Source organism: Vicia villosa, linkage group LG2 (assembly GCF_029867415.1).
Source record: "Vicia villosa cultivar HV-30 ecotype Madison, WI linkage group LG2, Vvil1.0, whole genome shotgun sequence".
In the NCBI taxonomy this organism is placed as follows: domain Eukaryota; kingdom Viridiplantae; phylum Streptophyta; class Magnoliopsida; order Fabales; family Fabaceae; genus Vicia; species Vicia villosa.
Genome location: NC_081181.1, coordinates 228,269,249 through 228,290,608, shown reverse-complemented (window position 1 = coordinate 228,290,608; position 21,360 = coordinate 228,269,249).

Sequence of the window (21,360 nt, the reverse complement as noted above, 5' to 3'; positions counted from 1 at the left end):
TGACCCACCAGAAGTTGAAGGTCCTTCTGCTCCCAGGAATCTAACTGCCATTCTTCAGGTACTTGAGAATGGAGACTCGGAAATTCCTGCTGCAGAATATGAAGATGCTTCTATGCAAGAAGCAGATGCTGAAGATCATGTTGCTAAAACTGTTCCTGTTGAGGAAATCCCTGCAAATGATCTATCTATGGAGGCGGCAGATCAACATGCTATTCCTGTGGTTGAAAGCGGTGAAGCTTCTTCTGGTGAATCTTCTCGTCTTGCAAGGACCCTGGAAGAAATTCAGAGGAGACAGGATGAGCAAAGCTCACTCAATGCTGAGTATAGCGCTTTCATGGTGAGGCAAGAAGGACACAACAATATGGTTCAAGAGATGCTGACCAAGATCTTGTCAAGACTAGGGCCATCTTAGATTGAGTCTGTGTTGTTTCTTTCTTCTCGTTGCATCTGTCTTTGTGCATCTAATCTTTCTTATCTTCATGTACTTCTGTACCTGCTGTTTGAACTTCAATGAAATCATCTTCTTCCTCCATGTGTTTCGTTTTGTTTGTCTCTGAATCTTTTTTGCTTTTTGATGATATGACAAAAAGGGGGAGAAGATAAATGATAAATGATTTGATCTCAGTTGCTGGGTAAAGCTCCCACACATTTACTAACAAGAACTGCAAGTTCTATATGGTTAAGTGTTTTGCAGGTATAAAGAAGTGAAGAGAATCTTCAAAGCAAACAAGAAGCAAAACCATGGAAACTGAAGCAAGCTGAGTGCTGTCAAGCTTCAGAGATCAGAAGCAAGAAAGAAGAATGAATCAGAAGCACTAATAATAGAATTTGATCCATATTTGTCTATTTGTTTTGACAAAATTCTATTTGCTCTGATACATTATTTTAGCCTATATGGCTCTGATACATATAATGTGTTCAAACATATATTCTATGTTCTAACTCGTTCATGCTGACTTTTGTCGTTTAGTTTTTGTTCTGTAACATTTCAGGATGTAGAGATGCTCTGATGATGCTCTGGTACATTCAACAATGTTCTGATACAAATCTAGCATGAAGTGATGTTGGTAGAAATTCAAGCTCTGAAGCTATCCGAGGGAAGCAGAAATTCAAAGCTGTGAATGTTCTAAAGATCCAGAAAACTCAAGTTCTGAAGCTGTCCTAAATGGAAGCAGAAATCAGAAGCTGTGAATGTCAGAAGATCAAAGAAATTCAAGTTCTGAAGCTGTCCTGAATGGAAGCAGAAATCAGAAGCTGTGAATGTTCAGAAGATCAAAGAAATTCAAGTTCTGAAGCTGTCCTAAATGGAAGCAGGAATCAGAAGCTGTGAGTGTTCTAGGGATCTAAAGAAATTCTAGTTCTGAAGCTGTCCTATGGAAGCAGAAGTCAGAAGCTATGAATTCTCTAAAGACAGAAGCTTATATGATCGTCTCTACCGAAATAATCAGGGAAGTCTTTTATTAAAGTTCTTCGAGTATTTATTTCAGGGGGAGATTATTTATCTCAGGGGGAGATTGTTAATCTCAGGGGGAGACATATTCATATGCTTATGCTATAGCTGTGTAATTTGTCTTTTGCCGTCTATTCTTTCTGATCGCTAATTCATATCATTTATATATGTTTTTGTCATCATCAAAAAGGGGGAGATTGTTAGAACAAGATTTGTTCTGATCAATTATCTTAGTTTTGATGATAACAATAATATGAATTTTGCTTAAGATAATATGGTACTCTAATCCAATGCAATTTCCCTTTTCAGGAAATATATAAAGAGTACGCATAATTCAGCGCTCAGAAGCTTTGTCTCAAAGGGTTCAGCATGCAACATCAGAACATGGTCTGGCAAGACATTAGAAGATGGTCGAAGCAGAATCAGAACATGGGTCTATGGAAGCATCAGAAGAACAAGAGAACAGAAGCACTGAAGTTCTGATAGTATCACGCTCAGAAGCACTTCAAGGTCAGAAGATCAGAAGATGCTATGCACCAAGCTGTTTGACTCTGATGATATTCAAACGTTGTATTCACAAACATCAGATCAGAAGGAAGTACAAGTGGCAAGCTACGCTGACTGACAAAAGGAACGTTAAAAGCTATTAAAGGCTACGTCAGTAGACACAGCGTGAACAAGGCTCGAGGTAGTTGACAAAAGCGTATAACATTAAATGCGATGCTGTACGGAACACGCAAAGCATTAAATGCATTCAACGGTCATCTTCTCCAACGCCTATAAATATGAAGTTCTGATGAGAAGCAAGGTTAACGATTCTGCACCAAAACAACTCATATCAAACTTGCTGAAACGCTGTTCAAATCTAAACTCAGAATCTTCATCTTCATCAAAGCTCACTACATTGCTGTTGTAATATATTAGTGAGATTAAGCTTAAACGATTAAGAGAAATATCACAGTTGTGATTATCGCTTTCAAGAAGCATTTGTAATACTCTTAGAATTGATTACATTAAGTTGTAAGGAACTAGAGTGATCGTGTGGATCAGAATACTCTAGGAAGTCTTAGAAGTGAACTAAGCAGATTGTAACTAGAGTGATCGTGTGGATCAGTATACTCTAGAAAAGTCTTAGAGGGTATCTAAGCAGTTGTTCCTGGAGTGATCAGTGTGTGATCAGTAGACTCTGGAAGACTTAGTTGCTGACTAAGTGGAGAACCATTGTAATCCGTGCGATTAGTGGATTAAATCCTCAGTTGAGGTAAATCATCTCTGCGGGGGTGGACTGGAGTAGTTTAGTTAACAACGAACCAGGATAAAAATAACTGTGCAATTTATTTTTATCTGTCAAGTTTTTAAAGCTACACTTATTCAAACCCCCCCTTTCTAAGTGTTTTTCTATCCTTCAGAAGAGCCCATAACCATTATCAGAACCAACCCTCCTTTACCTTATGTTGATATGCGTTTTGACTTATTAAAACATAAGGTACGGACAGGGTTAGATTATCTGAAGGTTTCCCATGACTCCAAGCTGGATCATATGGCAGCTGGAAAGCTCTAGAAGGCTTTCCTTGAAGATGTGCAAACAAAATTTCTGGACCTCTAGATTGATTGTATTGCTGCTGCTCCTGGTCCTTCTGGACCTGCTCTGAATTATGGGGATGGGAAGTATTTTCACCCCATTGTGAATTGGAAACCTCTGGAGGAAACTCCATTTGTTTATGAGATAGAGGTAGAATCTGATGAAATGGATATTGATAATCCTTTGCCAATGGTAGTCTGGACTCAAAGAAGCATTTGGCTTCTTTTGAGGAATTTAAAGTTCTGACTGGAGACATGAAGACGTTGTTTAAATTGTTCAAGGAGAACCCTGTTGTTGTTCAGCTTGTTCCAGCCTCTGCTCCATATGCAGTCCCTTCTAGCTCTATAGTGTTGGATACTCTGAAGGAACTTCAACAGAATCAGGCAACGGTATTCAGTCATCTGGAAAATCAAGATGAAACAAATGCTGAGTTCAAGACTTGGATGCAAAGATCAGAAGAATCATCCAAGAAATAGGCAGGAGATACTGCTGAGATCAAGAATCTGCTAGCAGCCTTAGCCTCTAAGCTTACCCAGTCTTAGTATGAGTCTTGTGTCTTAGTAGTTTTCTTTGTTTCTTGCATCTGTTTTTGATTATCCATTGCATCTGCTTTGTACTTCTCTCTGAATTATCAATGAAATTGCTTTCTTCATTTTTTATGTGTCTTTCATCTGAATCTTTAATGCTTTTGATGTTATTACAAAAAGGGGGAGAAACGTAATATTTGAATCGATTTATTATATCAGTTGCTGGGCTTAAGTCTCAACATTCCTAACAAAATATGCAAGTTTTTTGTCTCTGATAGTTTTTGCAAGAATGTGATAATCTGAACAAGCTCAAAAAGGGGAGAAACGTATCTTGAGAAAATCTTTCAAAGATCTGAAACAAACATAGCTTAATTCTCTGATACAAGATATTGTAAAGATCTGAAGCAATATAATTTCATGCTCTGATAAGCGAAGTACTCTAAAAGAAATATTCAAAGCTTTGAAGATGTCCAATGGAAGCTCTAAACGAAAGCTCTGAACCATCTGAAGATAAAGTTTAATGTGAAAGTCTCGTATGAATTGGAAAATACTCAGGGAAGTATTTTATTTATAAATTCTTCTAGTATTAATTTCAGGGGGAGATTGTTAATCTCATGGGGTGACATATTCAAACACTCCGATTAATATGCTTTTATGCTATATCTGTGAATTGTCTTTTTCATCTGATATTCTGGATACAAATTCATATCAATTTTGTATGTTTTTGTCATTATCAAAAAGGGGGAGATATTTAGAACATGAATTGTTCAGATCAATATTTCTAGTTTTGATGATAACATTATATATGAATTTTGTATAAGACAATGTGGTACTCTAATTATTCACGTTTTCCATTTCAGGAAAAGTCTAAAAGAGTATGCACTAAATCATCATTCATAAGCTCTGACCCAGAAGATCTGGATGGCTTCATCAGAACATGGTCTGGAAGACATCAAAAGATGGTCTTAAGGAAATCAGAACATGGTCTTGAAGGCATCAGAAGATGACAGTCAAAAGCAAGGCTCTGAAGATCTTTTGGTATCACGCTACAAAGAACTTCCAAAGTCTGATGATTTAAGTTGCATCTGCACCAACATTGAAGACTCTGATATTCAAACACCATTCTAATAGTCTGAGTTCAGAAGCAAGTACAAGATGAAAAGGCTACAACGTCAAATATGTCTGACTGACAATAGGAACGTTAGAAGCTACAAAAGGGAAAGTCAACAAGAGCAGTTGAAGCATGGCTCGAGGTAGTTGACAAAAGAGTGAAACATTAAATGTAGCAGTGTACTATTCACGCAAAGCATTAAATGCTACTCAACTGTCACATTTCTCACTGCCTTTATAAGAGAAATTCTAATGCGGAAGCAGTAAACAACTCTCGCTCTAAGAAACCTTACGCTGTCAAATTGATTCTAAACGTTATCCCATAAAAACAGCAAAGAAACTTCATCTTCAACCTCACAACTTGTAATATCTTAGTGAGTGTTAGAACTTAATCTTGAGAGAAAAATCACTTGGTGATTATAGCTTATTAAGAAGCACATTATACTCTTGTATTATTGTTTACTTTTGTAAAAGGAATTTCCTAGAGTGATCAAGTTGTGATCTTTATACTCTAGAAGACTTAGATTTTTTCTAAGTGGAAAACCATTGTAATTAAGGTTGATTAGTGGGTTAAATCCTCAGTTGAGGTAAATCACTCTGTAAGGGATGGACTAGAGTAGTTTGGTTAACAACGAACCAGGATAAAAATATCTGTGTGATTATTTATTATCTGCCTTTTTTAGAAACAACCCTTATTCAATCCCTCATTTCTAAGTGTTTTCACTCCTTCAGTTGTGTCAATCTCTTGATGGAATGGTCTAATTTAATGGTTTCACTTGTTTCATTAAGGAAAAAACCACCAAGAAGATGATTTGTTCTAGTGAAAAAGTTCATGATGTATATTACTTGGTCATGTCAAATAAGATAGTGTGTTGCTCTAGCTCAAACTATGTTACTTTACCTGATAATGACATTTGGCATTTTAGACTGGGCCACGTATCTCTAAATAGCATGAATACCTTACATTCCATCACTCCTTTCAAAAATGTTGATTCAAAATTTGTTTGTGATGTTTGTCATTTTGCAAAACAAAGAAAATTACCATTTTCAAATAGTTCAAGTAAATCCTTACATTATTTTGATCTCATACATTTTGACGTTTTTTTTTGCCAAAGCTATCCCATCCATACATGGACACACATACATTCCTTTTAGATATCAACAACCAATAAATATTTGTCTCAAGGAACCTCATACATAATGAACATATCTTAACTTACCAACCTTTAACCTCCCCGTCATCCTTGACTTATCATACACATTTTGATCATTCAACCATAATCCCTAATACCACAATTAACATTGACCAACCAACCACAAACATTTCCATAGACCTAACTCAAACCCAATGCCAATCCCAAAGACACAAACATGACCATGCTATCTCAATTGACCTTGATTATACATGAGGGTATTTGTTCTACTGAATATCCAAACACAATTGACAATAACTAAGAAAATCATACCAAACATGTTAGACAAAAGCATAATCCATACTATTTACATGAATATGTATGCACTTTGTGAAGACAACCTTATTTGAATTGTTAAATTTTTATCAAGACAGAGTGATTACCAAAAAATAAGAAATATTAAAAAATACATGAATGAATTGTTATTATTCAAGGTACTTCAAGTAACAATTCACTTGTTTATATAATTAGATACTCAAATAAACTTCATTTCATTTGTTCTAAATAAAGGTACTTCAAGTAACAATTCATTTGTTTATATAATTAGATACACAAATTTCATTTCATGGTTTTCAAAGGGAAAAAAATAAGCTTTCCACAAATGTAATCGATTGCAAAATAAGCTAATCGGTTACATAGTGTAATCAGTTACACAATTATGCTAACCGATTACACCAGTTCAAATCTACACATTTTTTAAAGTTGTAAAGATTGTAATCGGTTACACATTAATGCTAAACGATTACACTTGTACCATTTTTGAAAAATTTGGATTCTTTACATACCTCTTCATTCCATTGATTTATCATACCTTTTCAAAATCATTGCCAGCTGAATCATGTTATTTTAAATCATATTTATTGCTTTGTAGAGGTATCTTAAACATTATATAAACTAGAATATTTCAAGTTTCAAATGACCTCTTCCATTTCAAATTTTTACAAGCTATTCAAAACTTTCTATACTTGAAAAGTTTTCTGCATACTTTCATATATGTTAGAAATGTTAATGAGAAATCTTATTGTATTCTATTTGAATTGTTTATTGGAAAAGAATATCAATCTCATTAAAGACATTGATTCTAGTGCAATAACTTATATAAATATCTATTCAATAAATTCAAATTTGGATCATAAAGTATTAGTGATAATTGTATACAAGAGAAATTGATGTACTTTCTAAAGTATTTTAAAAGTGAAGTACTGTGCTTTTCTTTGGATCGGTTGTAACATTAATAACAATGTGAAATCTATCACGAAATGTGAGGGGACTAGATGTACCCTTGATTAGATAGGAGAACTATTGGACATCTTGGTGTTCTTTATTTTCTGTATTTATATTTTTGCACTTGTCTTCATAACAGTTCTAGAAAAATAAGAACATGAGTATTATCAATTTGTAGAACGGTATTGTTAGTTAGGTTAATAGCACTAGTATTGTCGCACATTATCGAAATACGTTGAAGTTTTATGTCAAAATCATGCAATTGTTGTTTAAGCCATAAGATTTGAGCGCAACAACTACCCGCATCGACATATTCCTCTTCAACAGTTGCCAAGGCAACAAAGACTTGCTTCTTGCTATGCCAATTGACTAAAGAGTTTGAAAATAAGCGTCAAGTTACACTAGTGCTCTTCCTATCCGATTTGCAACCGGAAAAGTCGGAATTAGTGTAACCAACTAAACTACAATCGCATCCTTTTAGATACCAAAGCCCATACATAAAAGTACCATGAAGATATCTAAGAATACGCTTTATGGATTTTAAATGAGATTCCTTGGGAGCAGATTGATATCGAGCGCACATGCATACACTAAACATAATGTCAGGCCTAGATGTAGTAAGATATAAGAGAGATCCAATCGTACCTCCATACTTTTTAACGTCAACATCCTTATCGTTTTCATCTTTGTCCAAGTTTTTGTTTGTGGAAATTGGAGTGTTAATTGACTTTGCATCTACCATTCTGAAGCATTTAAGAAACTCTTGGAAATACTTTGTTTGACACACATAAATGTCCCTTCTTTGAGTTGTTTGATTTGAAGTCTGAGAAAGTAATTTAACTCCTCCATTAGACTCATTTCAAACTCTCCAAGAATTATCTTAGAAAACTCCTTGACTAATTGCATGTTAGTATAACCAAATATGATACCATCAACATAAACTTGGTCGTTTTAGTTTAAAGACATGATTAGGATACTCATGATTTTCTAAACCGAGAGGTTGCAAAACATGCACTTCTTTATTTATTTAACCATTAAGGAAAACACTCTTCACATCCATTTGAAATAATTTAAATTTTTGGAACATGAAAATGGTAGTAAAAGGCGTATAGCCTCGAGGCGGGAAATCGGAGCATAAGTTTCCTCATAGTCTATGACTTCCTCTTGGTTATATCCTTGAGCCACTTGTCAGGATTTGTTCCTTGTTATCACTCCATTTTCGTTCAATTTATTTCTAAAAACCCACTTAGTGCCTATAACTAGATGATCTCGTGGATCTCGTGGTTATAGACATCACCAAAGGTGTAACTATACACTCTAAGATAAGTAATTTATGTTATCACTTTGGTTATATCTTTGATACACAAAATCAAAGTGATAACAGAAATTACTTATCTTAAAGTGTATAGTTACGCCTTTGGTGATGTCTATATTCGAGAATGTTATCAATTAGATAATCCTTTGAAGACCTCCAGGCCAAGGGTAGATTATCCACTTTATTTGGATTCTCATTCTTCTTCTTTTGAAGATCGTCATCTTCCTCCTCCTTAAGTTTCACCGTTTCAAGTTGATCAATTTCCTCTCTAGTGTCTTTGAGTATGTCTTCTAAAGATATACCTGCATCATGAAAAGAAATATCTTTCCTGACATTTCTCGGATAAGATTCATCAAAAGTAACATGTACAGACTTTCAACAATAAGTAACCTCTTATTGTAAACTCTATAAGCCTTACTTGATTGGGACTATCCAAGGAAGATATCTTCATCAGTTGTTGTATAAAATTTTCCAAGTTTGTCCTTACCATTGTTTAAAACAAAACACTTGCATCTGAAGACATGAAGATGTGGTAAATTTGGTTTTTATCTTTTAGAAATTTATAAGGAGTTTTGTTTAAAATAGGGCGTATAAGTATCCTATTTAAAACATAACAAGCTATTCTAATCGCGTCGGTCCAAAATATTTTGGTTGACAACCTTAATTGACCATAGTTCTTGCCAACTCCCTCTAAAAATCAGTTTTTGCGCTCCATAATACCATTTTGTTGTGGAGTCCTAGGAGAGGAAAAATCATGTTCAATGCCATGTTTATCACAATAATCCTAAAAGAGATGGTTTTCAAATTCACCTCCATGATTTCTTCGGATAACAACTATATTTAAATTCACTTTGTTTTGGGGCAACTTTGCAAAACTAGAGAAAGCCGAAAAAGCTTCATCTTTACTATGCAAAAAAATTGTCCAACCAAATATAAAATAATCGTCTACGATAAAAAACCATAGTAATTACCACCTAAGTGTGGTGTCGTTTTCTTTACCTCCCCGTTTCACTTGGGAGGACGGCACGCTAGACCCTTCACGCGGAATTTGGAAGGAGAATGCGCCCGTGGCGGGATGAATTTTGTTTCAGTTCTTCCTACAATATCACACGAACTTTTTAATTATCCTACGAGTACGAAAGGGGAAAAAGATCTCAATTAAACCCTAGGAGTTTGCTAAGTTTGGGGATTCACCTAGACTAGAAATTCTGGAGTCTGGGGGGTCGGTTATACATAGGGAAGAGTTTAAGCACCCTACATATCCATATTACTCTACGGGAACCTTCTCTGTGTCTATGTGTTTGTGTTTGTTGCTTATTATTGGGAAAGTTTCTCCTTTGTGTTAGGAGAAAGAATTGAATTGGATTAAAAGAAAGAAGACAGACATACTATTTTTGGTATTTTATTAGCTCGCTGAGATTCCATGTGAACCTCATGCCTACATATCCCTAATAGAAGTCAGGGCTTTTTGTAGTTCGGGGAACTAATAAGGGAAATTAATTATTTTTTTTGGTGCCTTGCTTGAAGCTCAAGGTTGAAGCTTGAATTAAATCTCTGTTTACAGTAAAGAGACATGAAGTCATCTTTATAGAGAGGTATTTCTACTATTCCACCACAAACATTTTAAAGTGACAGAAAAGCTGAATTCATTTCATCAAGATAGGGACCTTACTTGTATGTTTGCAAGTACGCCAGTCGCGTGTCTCTTGAATGAAAGAAGGATTCTCATCCAAATTAGGGAAAGTGTACAAGTCTGGGTTTGTTTGCCTCAGAGCTTGCCTTTCAAAGTCCTAAATGGGAGAATGTTTGAAATTGAAATTGAAATTGAAATTAAAATGTTTGTTTGATTGAATGTGGTGAGATAGGAGAAAGATCTCCTTATAGAGATAAGCTATGTCTATTTACTGTTTGAAAGATTTGATTTTTCAACTGGCTTGTATGAGGTCCAAGCTTGAGGCTTTTGATTTATTGACTCTGGGAGATAACTCCACTGGGGATGGATTTAAACTAAAGATTTTTTGTGTTCTGTACAAGGCCCAAAATTGAGGCTGACTCTAGCTGGAGAGTATTTATTTGAGGGATTTTATTTGGTGTTTTGCACAAAGCCCAGAATTGTGGATGACTCTACTTAGGGAGACTCTGTTTTGTGCCTTGTATGAAGCCCAAGGTTGTGGCTGACTCTTAACTGGGGAAGTCATTATTTCATGCCTTGTATGAAGCCCAAGGTTGAGGCTGACTCTTTGGGGAGTTTTACTCTGTTGGAGGGTTTATCTATTAAAAGACTGATTTTTTGGAGGCTAACCCTTTCCAAGGATTTTGGATTTAGAGGAGTGATTTTGGAGGCTGACCCTTTCCAGGGGTTTTGAATGATAGCAGAAATATTATCTAATTGAGACTTCTTGTTTTAAATCCCAAGATTAAGGCTAGACTCTGCTAAGGAAAATTAGTGATGATAAGGGTGACAGAGACTGTCCATGTCTCTCATTCCAAAAGGTGTACTCAATATGAGATTGAGACAAACTTGGCTTGCTTAAAGTCTGGTTTAGAGTGGAAGAAACTCACCAGGATAGGCTAAAAGGTGACTAAAGACCTGTTCCTATGTTTATAAGAAACCTGATGGGTCCTTGTATACAAGCTCAAGAGGAAGCTGGAAATGCTTTTAAGAAGCCTGTGGGTCCTTGTACAAAGGCCAAGAGGAGGCTAATCGAGGGTCATCGAGGGTCTTTGTTATAGCACAAGAAAGCTATGTGGTTTTGAACTTATTTTGTCTCTAAGAAAATGGGTAAGAAGTTTCACCGGGAATAATTCCTCTTTGGGTGGATGTGTCCTATTTTGGGTTCTAAGGCTTTTTTCAAGATGTTTCACCGGGAATAATTCATCTTGAGGGTTTGAACTACAGATCTCTAATTAGGAAAGAGCCTTCACCGGGAAGACATTCTCAATCCTAGGCCATATTCCTATAATATATATAGTTTAATTGTCCTAAGGTTTACACTCATACGTAGTTCTAAACAATATATAAACAATTTATATTTGACAGTAATTTAAATAAAGATTGTAAATTGAAAGCTATAAAGCCTAACCTGGATGGAGTGGAGGCCTTTGAAGATGTATGTACAAAGCCATACCAGCAATTTTTGTTGTTTTATTGATAACAATTGAATATTTATGATAAACAGTTAAAGGTTTTTAAAAACAGAATAAGTGAAGATGGACAAAGGTCACATAGGTATCTGAAGAGTTTCACCGGGAATAATGCCCTTCAAATACCAGAAGAATGTTTTGAAAACAGAAAGAAGATTTTGTAAATACAGTTTTTGAAAACAAACTATGAAAAAAAAAAGGTTTTGGGACTTACACTCTATTAGAGGTCCAGTACTTTATAGTACTGGTTGACTGTAATGAAAACAGTTGTTTGAAAAGAAATAATTGAATATTAAATGAAAGAAAAAAGGGATGGGACTTACACTCTATTAGAGGCCCAGTACTTTATAGTACTGGTTGATTGAAATGAAAACAGTTGTTTGAAAAGAAATAATTGAATATTAAAAGAAAGAAAAAAGGGATGTGACTTACACTCTATTAGAGGCCCATTGAAAATGATTTACTGTTTATGAAAAAAAAGGTTGAAGAGAAATGCCATGATGCAAAGTTCCGTTGTCTGGGAACTTTGATCGTCTGTTTAATTCGGAGTTTAAACACAGTTTAAATTTTGACAAAAGTCAACTTAATTAGGATAAAGACAAAGTCTATACCTTGTTAAGACCTAAATGATTAGGGTTTTATCACTAGAGTATTTATGAAAGATTAGGTTTTTAAAAAATCAAAGAAAACATATATTAAGATATATTTAAAAATACTTAAAACACACCATTTTTAACCTAATAAAAATACATAAAATAAATAATATTTTTTGTGATTTTTGATTATTTATAAAATAGGTATGTTAATTGATAAGTGTGTGAAAATGAAGTAAAAATGATTTAATTTGATAGGTGAATGAATTAGTTAAAGTTGTGAAGAAAATAGAATGAACAAGTGATAAAAAAAGGTTTTTGTCTCCACCATGGTTTGAACCCACGCCCTTTAAGTTACTAGCCCAAAACAACACCACTGAGCCAACGCGCGCTTGGTTACAAGGTAATGGTTCCAAGGCTACATATGAGTTATCAAGTGTATAGCACAAATAATAAAAAAATATCAAAAGGTTTGGGGCGAGGGGGATTCGAACCCCAGACCTTGGGCACGCGCAACACACAAACACTCTTTACCACTGGGCTATAACGATTTAGTCGTTTATGAAACAACCACCATTCAAAATAAAATAAACTTAGCCCTGAATTTGAATTTTACGCGCCACCACCATTATCAACTTCAACCTCAAGCTCTCATATTTTTGAAATTCTGAACTCTCTCAATTCTCAACCATTTGCAAAGATGTAAAGATCAAACTTGCTCTAAATTCACTCACGATTCCAGATATATAACTAGTATAAATTTATATTAACTATATCTACTGAATTAAACAAAATACGTGAAGAACCCTAAAATTTGAAAATCAAATTAAATGGCTATACTGAAAGATAAATGGATGATGATAGAGGGTTTTTAATCCTCTTATGATGCTGAACAAACTGGTATCGAGTTATATGAGAAAGAGTACTCAAATAAGTGAGTTGGGGTTTGAAAAAATACCTTTGAAAATGGAGGTCGTGAGGATGATGGAGAACACTTGGGCTTGTGTGAGTGATCCTAAAAGCTTCTTGGGGACTCAGTGATGCTAACTGAATACTTATTATGACTTGAATCCCTCTGAATCATCCAACTCGACTCCCTCAAATTGAGCTTCAAGTGAACATGGAGGTTGATGAATTTGTAGTTACAGATGTGCTGCAGGCATCTGAATAGCTTCGCTACACCTCTAGGAACATGTTGATGTGCTTAGCTTGGCTTGACACCTTCTGAATTCTTCTACAGACCTCCAATTGCTTAAGCTCCAAAGTGAGAGTGACTATGGTGTTACTCCACTTACAGAAGTTATCCAGGTGCTTGGATTACCTCTAATGAACCTCCTTGAGATGTTAGAATGCTTACTTCTCAAAGAAGAGCTCTGGTTTGAAGAAATCGATTCTTCTTGCCAAAGAACTTTGAAAAACCATAAGCATGAGGGAGAGAAAGAGAAAGCAAGAATTGGAGTTGCTTTGGTGTGTTTAATACTGAGGAATGCACTTGTATTTATAGGCAAATGATGCAGATCAATTGGACATAGTGAGCTTGCTTAGTGAAGTAAGTTTGGTTTCTTAAGCATGAAGAAATTTCAAAGAATATCAAAGTGTGATCATTGCATTTTCGAGTTAGTCCCCTATCCGTTAATCTCTTGTGATATTAGGGAACATTTCTGATGCAGAATGAGCTCTAATTGGCTTAGAAGAAGATTCCAATTGGTGAATCATCATTCGCCATAAATTCCCAAAAGTAATGATTACAAAATCACATGTTCTTCTTTTGGGAATCTTCTTTAATACTTATGCCATGGTGAAAATGAATGCATGGTATGTTTGCAGATGTGTTATGGGTCGTGTAGCATCCATTAGTGAGACCATATGCACAAAATTGCAAAGTTTCAAAATGATACATGACCTATAATTTTCCTCCATGAGGCCAACTTTGAACAAGCATAACTCTTAGCTCAAAATGAATTTGGAGAAGGATGAACACAATTTGGAAAGCTCTTAATATGTATTTCAATTCATTAGTTTGGTGTTTGCCCAAAATCCTTAGGGAAATTAGTGAAAAAGTCCCATAAAGTTTGAAGAAAACTAGGGTTTCTTTGCTAGTTTTGTGAAGGCAGCAACTTTGAAGCTCCATATCTCTTCAATGGTTGATTTTTAGCCAAAAAATTATATGTGACAAAGTTGTTTATTGGATCAAAATCTACAACTTTGATGTTGGAAGTTTTTTCAGTTTGTACTTGAAATTTTGAGATATTGCCTTCCAAAGTTTTGAAAAAAAGACCTTTAAACACTTAGAAAAATTTCTAAGTATGAAAAGTCAATCTTTGACTTTTTGATTCTTGATTGATTTTCTTGATTTTCTTTGGTCAAATGACTTCAATAATCATATATTGATGATATTGATCCTTAAAAGTCATGTCTTGACCGAAGACCCTAAAAGTCAAAGGTGGTCCTGTACAGTTGACTTTTTCCAAATGAAGTGAACTCTTGGGGTTTGGCAATGAATCAAGTTCTTCTCCTTAAATGAACGATATGAATGGATTATATTGAGGTATTAGAATATCTTGAGTCATGTTTTGAGTTTTGGATCCATGTCCTGATTAAAAGTCAACTGCCTAGGTGAATTAAGGTAAAAACCCTAATTGTCGACCAGATGAAATTGGTGACTGTAGACCTTGAATTGAAGTGTAACGCCTTATGGATATTGTCATATGAGCTAATTGAAGATGATTGAAGCCTTTGAGTGATGCCCTGGATCTTCCTAGGGTTTCCCAAATGTGATCCCTGATTTTAGTCCTTGGTGGGGCTCAAAACCCTAGACTGGTGAAGTAAGCAAACTTGAGTTCAGGTGATGTGTGTCTAATCAATCATAGGTCAATAGAATGAAGCTTTTGAATCCTATGTTTGTGTTGGAGACCATCCCTTTTATTGATTGATCCTTTGCCTGAGCTCTTTTGTTTCTGAACACCTTCGATTAAGCACCAGATGAACAAGTGACTGTTCTGAGCATCTGTTTTGATTCTGATGAAAAGCCTGAAAGCATGACATCTCAGGAGGGGTCAAAATTAGGGTATGACACTAAGCTTTTTGTTCTTGAAGAAGCTCAATAGAGACCAAAAAGTTCAATATGAAGAAGCGCAAGAGGTCTCAAAGTTGAAACAATGTTTTTCGATTTAAAATATACTCTTGTTTGCTTTTCCATTTGGCATGCATCACATAGGTGGTCTTTTGAAAATTTAAATTTTGGTAAACCAATAATTCCATCCTTTGAGACCACTTTTTTTAGTAAATCAAAATTGACATGTGATAAGTGTCTATGTCATAACCAAGAGGCTTCACTTATGGTTACTAAATATTTAGTGCTTGTCAATGATACATCATCCAAGTTAAGCATATTGTTTACCATAAAGCCCTTAAGCAAATAATCTTTCTTATCATTATGTTTAATTATGCAACATTCATTTGTGAAATTTATTTTGTATCTTTTGTCGCATAGTTGACTAATGTTAAGTAGATTATGTTTAAGACCTTCAACAAGTATAACATCATTGATAGTAGTAGAAGAGAGATTATGTACACTACCTTTTCCAAGTATATCACCCTTGTTATTGTTTCCATAGGTTACAAATTCCTTCTTCTTTGCCACAAATTCAATGAATAATGAGATGCTACCCGTCATATGCCTTGAGCACCACTACCAAGAACCCACATTATTTCCATGGAACCAGGACATTCAACTTTCCTCCATGTGAAAAAAGTTTGTCATGCTAGAATTGTTCTCCTAATAATGAGTCATGAGACAAAATTTTGTCGTTTCATTATCATCACTTAAGCTATCTTCACTTGAGGATTCAATATCACTTTCCAAGTAATGTATTCTCTTCTAGGTTTGTTAGACTTCTTCTTCTTATAATGAGCCGAAGGAAAAAAGTTTGTCATCTCATCATCATCACTTGAGCCATCTTCACTTAAAGATTCACTATCACTCTCCCAAGAATATATATGCTCTACTAGGCTTGTTAGGATTCTTCTATTGACCCTTTTATATTTTGGTTTAAATATATTTTTTCTTTTTTATATAATTTATTTTCACTATTGTATTACTGTTTTTTTATTATTTGTTTTTTTTTTTTGAAATCAAACATCTTGTAGATTAAGAACAAGCCAAAGAGGCCAAACATACATCAATGTCTGCTAAATTGGGATTACTGCCTATCCAGGTTCTAGCATCAACAACTTTCCCAACCTTCACCATATGGTGAGCATCATAATTAAAATTCCTACTAAGAAACAAAAGAGAAGCATCTCTAAAACTATCAAGAACATTACTACAATATTTAATAATTGGATCTAATGCTGCATTGAATCAGTTCCATTCACACTATCAACAATGCCCATTGCATCCGAAAAGAACATAACCTCCTCAAGCTTTAGCTCTTTTGCCAATTCCATTCCCCACCGAATGCATTTGAGTTCTGCAGAGGCTGGCTCCTTGTGGCTAGAATAATTCTTGCTTGCTGTCAAGTGAATCTCCCCATTCGGTTCTCTAATCACATAGCCCAAAGAGATAACTCCATCATCAAAACACCCAACATTGGTTTGCATAGTCCAATGGCCAGTAGTCTTTGCTTGAATATGGTTAACATGTACCTTTTGTTTTGCAAACCTCCTTGAAAGGTTGAACTCCATAATGCTATCACCAATGTTCTGAGCTAGAATTTACGGTTTGAGGGTTTCCTTTTTGAACACGGCCGCATTTCAAGCATTCCAAAGCCTCCACATACCGGTACCAATCACTTGAAACAATTGCCAATCTTTGTTTTTTAATACAGCCAACAACCAATCATACACACTACCTTCGTTAGGCATTCGAACACCAAGAGGGAGAGAAGAAAACTCTCTTTGAGAAATCACAGTGTAGAAAAAAATGATTGATGGATTCGGGAAAAAGTTGACAAAAAGGGCAAGATACATCGTTATTTATACCTTTTTCGCCAAATTGCAGTTTGTCTGCAGAATATCGTTAAGCAGCCTCCACATGTTTTATTCTCTCTTGCAAAGGAGCCTTCCATTTCACAAATCTCCTTCTGAACAGTTTGAAGGGCCAGCCTTGTTAGCTTGGGAAATTCTTCGTGACAAATGGTTAGCCGACCGCACGAGTATTCCCCGTCTTTCTCGAAATACCAAATCAATCTATCCTCTGGCAACCATCTTGATAACGGTAAGTTTGTTTAATATTGTTCTAAAGTACTATATATTATAAAATTAAGAGACTAAACATATTGATCCATTGTCATTAATAATATTTAATAAATTAGTAAAATAGAATGTAATTACACGTTTCAATAATTGTTTTTACAAAAATTACACGTCTCAATCTTCAATATTATGTTAAAATGGTTTAATGAACATGCACTGACAGTGTAAAAAAGTTTTATACCGTCATCTAATAAAAATGTAACAAATTGTTATGTCATCTCAGTAATTTAAACATAACAGTATAATTTATTGAAATACATGGTCGTGATTGATTAACAAGTAAAACATTTTTCACTTCAGTGCATCAACCATTTTCTCATGTTAAAAAGTGGACATGTGTTCAATCAAAAATATTGAAGTTAACCCATTATGTATTTTATTTATTACTTAAAAATACGCTAGTTAATTTTGTGTCCCTCTAAATTATTTAACCATTTTAATCATTTATAACTAGCATAGCTAATTAACCTTTCATTTAATAATTTAGCTTTTAGTTTAATCATTTATTTTTATTTTAACAGTTTAAACTTATATATAAAATTATGAACAAATTAATAAAAATTAAACAGTTAGATTAATAAATTGAAACTAAATTTATTAGCGAAAAAATTATACGGACTAAAATTTAAAATAAATTTTAAAAAAAAAATTAAATGAAAAATTATGACCTAAAATTTAACAGAAATTTTAAATGTTGTTGTATTTAAAAAAAATCATATTTAATTTAAAATATAAAATTAAATTATTAATCACTACTTAGTTAATTATTGAAGAATAGAATATTTAATTTAAAAATAATTAATTCCCATTTTAATCAAATCTGTTTATGAATTACTAAAGAAAATTAAAATTATAAGATTCAAATTATTTGATCTATCCATAGACTATATTAAACAACTGCAAATTAAATTATTAACAACCGAATCCATTTTTGTTTGATAGAATCTCCATCCATATAATATTTTTGGATACTGTTGTTATCCTAATTTTCTTTGCTAATCACTTAACTTAGTTTCATTCGTCTCAATTTTTCTCTCTCATCTTTTTGATAAGAGGTTCTTTCTTAATTAGAAATCATTAATTTTTTTTCATTCGTGTCAAATTTAATTTTCTTTCTTGGATATATGGATGTATTTCTTTTGTTTCTTATGAACTTGTCTTTTGTATTTACAAGAGTATTGAACAATTCTATGTGAGATGTTTAGGAAAGGTAATAATGACGGTATAGTAATGCATGTTGCTATGCTTGAATGATGGTAATGTAATGTATGCTTCTGATTGATTGCTTGAGTATTGAACTAATTTTAAGAGTATATGTTTGTAAAAATAAGTGTTGATAAGATGTTTCACAAAAGAGGAGGGACATGTTACGTAACAAATAAAAAGCATCTTTACAAAAATGAAAAAGTTACAAAAATATAATAAATGGTATCATTAAAACACGAGCAAAGTTACAAAAACATAGTAAAAAAGCATAATTGAGAAAATGGAAAAGTTACAAAAAGATATGTCGTATATGAGATGGAGATGAAGGAAAGTTGTCTGTGGTTCCATTCCTATATAAGGACCTCTTTTATTCACAACAGAAATATCACTTCACTCCACTTCACTCACAAATATCACTTCACTTCACTCGCAAATCATGAAGATCATTTTAGCTTTTGTTTTCTTGTTTCTAGTATTAGGCAGAAGTGATGGCCGTGCAATAACCGGTAAAGGAGGTGCTGTAGTTGGAGAAAAGTGCACATTTTGCTGCATTCGTCCCGGGTGTCCTCCTAAGAGTCCACCTCCTGCTGAGATTGTTGTAGTTGATGGTGAAGGTCCCGTTGTTGCTGCTGAGATTGCTGTAGTTGATGGTGAAGGTCCGGTCGTTGCTGCTGAAGGTCCCGTAGTTGTTGGTGAAGGTGTTTAATGTATTTGCATTTTGTGTTTAATGTATTCCATCTACTACTTTCCCTTGTGTGCTTAATAATAATGTATTAACGAGGAAGGAGTTTCATTCTCCTCCTCCTCCTCCTCACTATCATGTACTAGTATTTCCTACTAGAATTAATCATGTATTTTCTACTAGAATTATTGAAATGAAATTTGGTGTGTTATTTCTTAATTAATAATTCCAAAAATATGGTTATTGAGCATCCACTGATTTTTTTAACTCACGATATTTGATGTCTTTTTTATAATAAAATTCTTTTATACGATTTTATTTAGGGTATTCCTCTTATTTAATAAATAATATATGTAAAGAGTATATTCAATATGTGAGAAAAAAATAACTATCAATAATAATGGTTAGGTTTAATAACGCGTCAGATTAAAACTTTACAAGATGTATTTATAAAGTGATTTAAAAATCTTAAGACTACAATTTTCCTTAATTTATTACACGTCTTTTCTTCAAAACTCATAAAAGAGATTTTAAAATATTAATATAACGTCCGTGTTTTAAAATATGACTATTTTAATTTAAAATATTATTAATTTTTTATTAAGAATAAATTATTTTAGTAAATTATTTTAAATAGATATTAATAGAAAAAATTATCTGTTCAAATAACTTTTCTAAAATATAACATTTTAAATTTAATTCTTTATTTATTTATTTAATTTTCTAGTTAATTTTAACATACTTTTATATGAAATTTGTTGGTTTATTTTTTTTTAATTTTTTAGTACATTATTTTAATTTTGAAATATTGATAAAATAATCACAGTTTTGTTTAAAACAATTGATACGTTTACTCCAAATACGAAGACCCCTATGATACAATATTTTTTTTTTATTTCATAAATTTCATATATTTTTTAATATTGTAAGAAATATGTCAATTTTGTGGAACAAAACTTATAAATTATATCGATATAATGATAAAAACCTATTTACAAGTTAAATTAAATAATACTAATAAACCTAAATTTTTAAATGAATCTATTCAAATAATTTATAAATAATTCTAATATTGAAAATAAACTAATATTAATAATATTGAAAATAATTTTTATTAATTTTTATACTCTTAATATTTTAACCAATATTAATTTAAAATAACATTCTAACATTAATGTAAAAGATTAATCAGGTGCATTACTTATATCCAATGATAAGTGATATATATGATAAAAAGTGAGAACTATCAATTTTAATTAACCATTAGAATTAATTGATGCATTTTATTAATATCCCGCATGGTTTTATTTATAAAATAATTTAGAAAATATTCAACACTATAATATTTCTAAAATGTATTACCTAGATCATTAGTACAATATTAGAATAGATTTTAAAAATATTGATATAATTTTCACATTTTATAATCTTTTGTGTCTTTAACAACATACACAAGTGACACAAGAGTCTTATTAGACGGGTTGGGAACAATACCGAAACAATCTCCATAGGATATTTGATCAAGTACAAATGCAATGTGCCATTAAAGGCCATGAGTTACAGGAAAGGTAAAATAAAATATGGTCCCCGATCAGATCACTATCAGGAGATGACAGGTCTAGGGCGTGGCTATTTTGAATTTTCTTTCCAATTAAGGCCTTAATAGTTTATGGAGTGTGGGGCGTGGACACATGGAACATCAGACCCTTGATGTTGATATTATCAGCTTAAACTCTAGAGTTTAGGCTAAACAATTTGTAAATAACAATAAATGCACAAATATGAGATCAGGAAGGAAACAAAGAAAGGTTGTTTTTGGGGTCCACTTTAAAAAACTTTCCGTTGGATTTCGAAATCAAGGTGGCATGATTATGCATTTGTGTTGAAAGTATCATAGTTTTAAAATCCGAACCATTTCGGACAGTCGAATTGGTTAAATCGTGAATTGGAGGATAGGGTAATTCGATAAACTTGAACGGGTCGCGCAAATGATATTTTTTAAGAGAATTAAAAAAATGATATATTTTTGGTTAATGAAACTCCATGGCAGATATAAGAAAGTGAAGAAAAAAATTAGA